This window comes from Sapajus apella, unplaced genomic scaffold (assembly GCF_009761245.1).
Source record: "Sapajus apella isolate SASKATOON/1434 unplaced genomic scaffold, GSC_monkey_1.0 scaffold11, whole genome shotgun sequence".
NCBI lineage: Eukaryota > Metazoa > Chordata > Mammalia > Primates > Cebidae > Sapajus > Sapajus apella.
In genome coordinates, this window is record NW_022436951.1 from 9,285,672 (window position 1) to 9,293,973 (window position 8,302).

The 8,302-nt window shown below is 37.0% G+C and overlaps 1 pseudogene; it reads left to right on the top strand.

The window, feature by feature from the left end:
- Positions 1-290: 290 nt before the first annotated feature.
- LOC116552301 lies at positions 291-695 on the top strand (annotated as a pseudogene).
- The last annotated feature ends 7,607 nt before the right edge of the window (positions 696-8,302 follow it).

The following is an 8,302-nucleotide window of genomic DNA, read 5'->3' on the forward strand; positions in this document are numbered from 1 at the left end:
TCTTGAAACAAAACCTTGAAATACACCAAAATATAACCTCCTTAAAGCATACATTTCACAGGACCCATGAAATAATAACACAATGGAAAACAACAACAATAATAACAAGGTATTTAAGCAAAAGCTAGCAAAATGAATAGAATAGTACCCCACAGTCTCAGTACTAACGTTGAATGTAAATGCCTGAAAACTCCACTTAAAAGATAGATAATGGCAGAATGGATAAGAATTCACCATTCAAAAAGGCTTTCTTCTTCCTCTTCCAGGGACATTGTGTACAAGCACTTAAAATGATCCAGCGTTTGACATACCGAGTAGGCTTTCCCACAATACAGCCTCTAACAAAACTAGGCTGTCCTAAACCCCTGGTAATAGAATTGTTTATCTTTATACCAAGAAGGTTGGGAAAGCACCAAAATCAGCACATGACATGTGCCCAGGCAGGCTTCGAGGGGTTAGTGCTGTAAGACCTAAAGTTCTTATGAGATTGTCCAAAACAAAGAAACATGTCAGCAAGTCCTATGGTGGTTCCATGTGTGCTAAATGTGTTTGTGACAGGATCAAGTGTGCTTTCCTTATCAAGGAGCAGAAAATCGTTGTGAAAGTGTTGAAGGTGCAAGCAGAGTCAGAAAGCTAAATAAAAAATGAAACTTTTTTGAGTAATAAAAATGAAAAGACTTGCTGTAAAAAAAAAAAAAAAAGAATTCACCAACCAAGTATCTACTGTCTTCAAGAGACTCACCTAACACGTAAGGACTCACATAAACTTAAGATAAAAGGGGTGGAAAAAGATATTTCATGCAAATGTCACCAAAAGTGATCAGGAGTAGCGATTCTTACATCAGACAAAATGAACTTTTTAAGAACCATTAAAAAAGACAAAGAGGAATGTTGTATAATGATAAGAGGACAAGTCCAACAGGAAAATATTACAAATCTAAATATATTTGGACCTAACACTGAAGCTCCTAAATTTTTAAAACAATTGCTACTAGACCTAAGAAATGAGATAGATGGCAACATGATAATAGTGGGAGACTTCAGTACTCCACTGACAGCCCCGGACAGGCCATCAAACAGAAAGTCAACAAAGAAACATGGACTTAAACTATACCCTAGAACAAATAGACTTAATAGATATTTACAGAATATTCTACCCAACAACTGCAGAATATACATTCTATTCATGAGCTTGTGGAACATTCACCAAGATAGACCACATAATAGACCACAAACCAGTCTCAATAAACTTAAGAAAATCATAATTATAGCCAGTACTCTCCCAGACCACAGTGGAATAAAACTGGAAATCAACTCCAAAAGGAATCCTCAAAACCATGCATGTATATAGAAATTAAATAATCTTCTCCTGAATGATTGTTGGGTCAACAACAAAATCAAGATGGAAATTTAAAAAATTCTTTGAACTGAATGGTAATAGTGACACAACTTATAAAAACCTCTTGAATACAGCAGAAGTGGTGCTAAGAGGAAAGTTCATAGCATTAAATACCTACATCAAAAAGACTGAAAGGACAAAAATAGACAATCTAATGTCATACCTCAAGGAACTAGAGAAACACACACAAACCAAACCCAAACCCAGCAGAAGAGCAGAAATTAAAAAAAAAAAACAGAGCAGAACTAAATGAAACTGAAACCAAAAAAATATAAAAGATAAATGAAACAAAAAACATGTTCTTTGAAAAGATAAACAAAAGTGATAGACCATTAGTGAGGTTAACCAAGAGAAGAGAGAAGATCCAAATAACCTCAATTAGAAATGAAACAGGAGATATTACAACCAATACCACAGACATACAAAAGATCATTCAAGGCTTCTATGAACACCTTTACGTGCACAAACTAGAAAACCTAGAGGAGACGGACAAATTCCTGGAAACATACCACCCTCCTAGATTCTTCCCAAAGAAAGATTATACCTTAAGGTGATAAAAGCCATTTGTGACAAACCCACAGCTAACATTATGCTGACTGACGAAAAGTTGAAAGCATTCCCTCTAAGAACTGGAAGAAAACAAGGATGCCGACTTTCAGCACTTCTAGTCAACATAGTACTGGAAGTCCTACTCAGAGAAATTGGACAAGAGAAAGATATAAAGGGCATAGAAGTTCTTTATATCATTCTTTTGTCTGATTGCTCAGAGGAAGTGAAACTGTCACTGTTCACCAGTGACATGATCTCCTATATCTAATAAATGAACTCAGTAAAGTTTCAGGATATAAAATTAATGTACACAAATCAGTAGCACTCTTATACACCAGCAGCAGCCAAGCTGAGAACCAAATCAAGAACTGAACCCCTTTTATAAAAGCTGCAAAAAAATAAAATACTTAGGAATATACCTAACTAAGGAGGTGAATTGTCTCTACAGGGAAAACTACAAAACACTGCTGAAAGAAACCATAGACAACATAAACAAATGAAAATGCATCCCATGCTCATGGATGGGTATAATCACTACTATGAAAATGACCATACTGCCGAAAGGAGTCTGCACATTCAGTGTCATTCCCATCAAAATATCATCATCATTCTTCACAGAACTAGAAAAAACAATTTTAAAATTCATATGGAACCAAAAAAGAACCCGCATAGCTAAAGCAAGACTAAGCCAAAAGAACAAATCTGGAAGCATCACATTATCTGACTTCAAACTATACTGTAAAAGTATATTCACTGAAACAGCATGGCATCTGCATAAAAATGGGCACACAGACCAATGGAACAGAATATAGAACCTAGAAATAAAGCCAAACACTTAGATCCAACCAATCATCTACAAAGCAAACAAAAGCAAAGTGGGATTTTGGGGATTCTCTGTACCTTCATTTTATCTGTAAATCTAAAATTATTCAAAATAAATCATATTAATAAAGTTTAATTTGTTACTTATGAAATAGAGAAGTATTGGAATTATTTATATAAACATACAGATCAATAGAACAGAATTCAAATTCAAGAAATAAGTTAACATATATGCTCAACTGATTTTTAACAAAGCTATGAAGGCATTCAATGGATTTTTTTCAACAAATGGTAATAGGTCAATTGACTGGATACAAGCAATAAAATAAAATAAAATATAAAGTCTTTACACCATTTACAAAATTAACTCAAAGTGGATCAGAGACCTAAATGTAAAAGCTGAAACTATAAAACCTCTAAAAGAAAATATGGCAGAAAATTTTAAAGACCATGAATTAGGCAAATATTTATTAAGTAAAACACAAGAAGCATAAACTAGAAAAGAAAAAAATTGATGTTACATTTTATCAAATTTAATAATTTTGATTCTTCAAAATATTGTTACAAAATTAAAAGGCAATCTAAATACTGGAGGGAATATTTGCAAAATGTTTACAGATGCTCCTTGACTTACAATGGGGTTACATCTCAATAAACCTATCATAAGTCAAGAATATAGTAAGTCAAAAGTGCATTTAATACCTTGGCAAACTCACTGTAACATCAAAAAATCATAAGTCAAGTTATTATAAGGCTAGATGCTTTTTGACTTATGATACATTTATATCTTGATAAGCCAATCATAAACTCAAAAAATCTTAGGTCAAAATCTTAAGTAAATTATCTGTATTCAAAAATAGAATTATATCTGGAATATATAAGAAATTCTTACAACTTAACAATTAGAAGACCTCAAAATAATCAAGGCTGAGTGTGGTAGCTCCTGTTTGTAGTCCCAGCACTTTGGGAGGCTGAGACAGGCAGATCACTTGAGTTCTGCAGTTTGAGACCACCTCACCACTGCAGTTTGAGCCTGGGTAACATGGCAAAACCTCGTCTTTACAAAAAATACAAAAAAATTAGCTGGGTGTGGTGGTGCATGCCTGTAGTCCTAGCTCTTTGAGAGGCTGAGGCAAGAGGGTCACCTGAACCTGGGAGGCAGAGGTTTCCAGGAGCCATCTGAGCCACTGCACCCCAGGCTGGGAGACAGAGCAAGACCTTGTCTCAGAAAAAAAAAAATCACTGAAAATTGAGCAAAAGATTTTAAAAGACACTTTAACAAGAAGACATCCATATAGAAAGTAAGCATAAGAACAGATGCTGAACATTATTGGTCATTAGGGACATATAAAACAAAACCACAATGACATACCATTATATTTCCACTGAACATCTAACATTAACAAGACTGAATATACCCAAGTGTTGGTGATGATGTAAAACAACTGAAATTCTCATACACAAATATTAGTCATTCTAAATAGTCAGTCAATTATGTAATTTTAAATAGTCTATATAAGGAGTAATTTTGAATAGCTTTCATTTTGAAAGTCTTTGTTTTTTTGAGGTGATATTCACATAACATAAAATAAATGCTTTTAAAGTGTACATTTCAGTGGCATTTAGTACATTTACAGTGTTGTGCAACTACCATCCCATGTAGTTCCAAAACATTTTCATAACCCCAAATGAAATTCTCAATACTTGTTATATTCCCTTTCTAAAATTATAGCTATCTTTGTGAGCATTCAGTAGCATCTCATTGTGGTTTTAATTCTTCCTGACATTAAAAAAAGTGAGACATACCTCTACCATATCATTTAGCCATTGTGATATTATTCACTTACTCGAAATAAATGAAAGTATTTGTCCTCAAAAAGACTTGAACATGAATTATCATGTTTTATTTCCAAGAGCCCAAGCCTGGAAACAACCCAAATGCCCATCAATCAGTGAACAGATAAATAAACTGTGGTATGGTCATAAAAAGGAAGCACTGATCAATATGGCTAAATTTTAAAAATGTCACTGAGTGAAAGAACCCAGAAAAAGCCAATTCATAATTTTAATAATGTAAAATTTTAGAAAAAGACAAGCCATTCTATGGTGACAGAAAGACCATCATTTGTTCTCTGTGGATTTCAATTTGGAGATTAAGAGAGAAATGGAGGGGAGGGATCCAAGATGGCCAAATAGCAACAGCTCTGGAGTGCAGTTCCCAGCAAGAACAATGCAGAGGGTGAGTGCCCACCGCATTTCCAAATAAATTTTCACTGCCCACACACCAGGAGATTCCCTGGCCAAAAAGCGCCATGAGTTTTCAGCATGGTGGTTTCAGCCGGTGCCTGGTTGGGGCACAGAAAATCACACAGATCTGGGCAGCTGTTTCAACTGGCACCTGGAACGCCAGGGAGACAGAGCCACCCATTCAACTGAAAGGGAGGGGCAGAGAGAGGGAGCCAGGTGGTCTGGCTCGGCAGGTACCACCCCCACAAAACAAGCAATTTGAAACACTGGTTTGAGAGTTTCGCAACAAGTGCAGCTAGACCCAGGACAGTCCAACTCAGTCAGGGGAAGGGCAACCACCACTACCAAGGCAGTCAGCCACTATTGAGGCATTTCACAGCAGCTGGGCAGAGCCTGTGGCAGCTCAGCAATGCCTCTGCTGGCAGACTATGACTAGACTACTTCATGCAGGGCAAGGCATCTATGAAAAAAGGCAGCAGCACGACAGGAACTTATAAATAACGCCGACTTCCTAGGAGAGAGCACCTAGGAAAAGAGGTGGTTATGAGTTCCCCTGCAGCAGACTTAACAGTACCTCCCCAGCATCTCTGCACAGAACAACGGAGCTCCCAGCACTTTGCTTGAGCTCCTATAAGGGAGAGACTCTCTCCTCAAGCAGATACCCAACTCCAGTATACACAAAGAGACACCTCATAAAAGAGAGAGCTCAGGTCGACATCTGGCAGGTACTCTTCTGGGACGAAGATAACAGAAAAAGAAACTGGCAGCAACCCTTACTGTTCTGCAGCCCCCATGAGTGATCCCCAGGCAAGCAGGGTCTGGAGTGGACCTCCAGCAGTCCTGCAGCAGAAGGGCCTGACTGTTAGAAGGAAAACTAAGAAACAGAAAGAAATAACTTCATCAACAACCATAAGGATGTCCACTGAGAGACCTCATCTGAAAGTCACCAGTTACAAAGACCACAGGTAGATAAAGCCACTAAGATGGGAAGAAACCAGTACAAAAAGGATGAAAACACCAAAATCCAGAATGCCTCTCCTCCCCCAAAGGATCACAACGCCTCACAAGCTAGGGATCAAAGATGGATGGAGAATGAATCTAATGAATTGACAGAAACAGGCTTCAGAAGGTGGGTAATAACAAACTTCTCAGAGCTAAAAGAACATGTGCTAACCCAATGCAAAGAAATTAAGAACCTAGAAAAAAGGTTACATGAGATGCTAACTAGAATAAACAGCTTAGAGAAGAATATAAACAACTTGATGGAGCTGGAAAACACAGCACGAGAACTTCACAAAGCATATACAAGTTTCAATAGCCAAATCAACCAAGCAGAAGAAAGGATATCAGAGGATCAACTCAATGAAATAAAACGAGAAGGTGAGAATAGAGAAAAAAGAATGAAAAGAAATGAACAAAGCCTCAAAGAAATATGGGATTATGTAAAAAGACCTAATCTACATTTGATAGGTGTACCTGAATGTGACAGAGAATGAATCCAACCTGGAAAACACTCTTCAGGATATTATCTAGGAGAACTTCCCCAACCTAGCAAGGCAGGCCAATATTCAAGTCCAGGAAATACAGAGAACACCACAAAGATATTCCTCAAGAAGAGCAACCCCAAAGCACATAATTGTCAGATTCACCAGGGTTGAAATGAAGGAAAAATTGCTAAGGGCAGCTAGAGAGAAAGGTCGGGTTATCCACAAGGGAAGCCCATCAGACTCACAGCGGATCTCTCAGCAGAAACCCTACAAGCCAATATTCAACATCTTTAAGAAAAGAACTTTCAACCTAGAATTTTATATCCAACCAAACTAAGCTTCATAAATAAAAGAGAAATAAAATCCTTTATGTCAAGCAATTGCTGAGAGATTTCGTCACCACCAGGCCTGCCTTACAAAAGCTCCTAAAAGAAGCACTGAACAAGAAAAGCAATAACCACTACCAGCCACTCCAAACACGTACCAGATGGTAAAGACCATCGACACAATGAAAAAAATGTGTCAACTAATGGGCAAAACATCCAGATAGTATCAAAATGGCAGGATCAAATTCACACATAACAATATTAACCTTAAATGTAAATGGGCTAAATGCCCCAATCAAAAGACACACACTGACAAATTGGATAAAAAGTCAAGAACTATCGGTGTGCTGTATTTGGGAAACTCATCTCACATGCAAGGACACACATAGATCAAAATAAAAAAATGGAGGAAGATTTATCAAGCAAATGGAGAGCAAAAAGAAGCAGAAGTTGCAATCCTAGTCTCTGATAAAATGGACTTTATATCAACAAAGATCAGAAGAGACAAAGAAGGGCATTACATAATGGTAAAAGCATCAATGCATCAAGAAGAGCTAACGATCCTAAATATATATGCACCCAATACAGGAGCACCCAGGTACATAAAGCAAGTTCCTAATGACCTACAAAGAGACGCAGACTGCCACACAATAATACTGGGAGACATTAACACTACACTGTCAATAGTAGACAGATCAATGAGACAGAAAATTAATAAGGATATCCAGGACCTGAACTTAGATCTGGACCAAGCGAACCTAATAGACAACTACAGAAATCTCCACCCCAAATCCACAGAATATACATTCTTCTCAGCACCGCATTGCATCTACTCTAAAATTGACCACATAATTGGAAGTAAATTACTCCTCAGCAAATGCAAAAGAATGGAAATCATAACAAACAGTCTCTCAGACAACAGGGTAATCAAATTAGAACTCAAAATTAAGAAACTAACTCAGAACCACACAGCTTCATGGAAGCTGAACAACTGGTTCTTAAATGTTGACTGGAGACACAATGAAATGAAGGCAGAAATAAAGATGTTCTTTGAAACCAACAAGAATGAAGACACAATGTACCAGAATCTCTGGGACACATTTAAAGCTATGCCTAGAAGGAAATTTACAGCAATAAATGCCCGCGTGAGAAAGGAGGAAAGATCTGAAATTGACACCGTGTCATCAAAATTGAAAGAGCTAGAGGAGCAAGATAAAAAAAAAACTCAAAAGCTAGCAGAATACAAGAAATAACTAAGATCAGAGCAGAAATGAAGAAAAGAGAGACACAAAAAACCCTTCAAAAATCAGTAAATCCAGGAGCTGGTTTTTTGAAAAGATCAACAAGATAGACAGACTGCTAGCCAGATTAATAAAAAAGAAAAGGGAGAAGAATCAAATAGATGTAATAAAAAGTGAAAAAGGGGATATCACCACTGATTCCACAGAAATACAAACTGCAATCAAAGATTA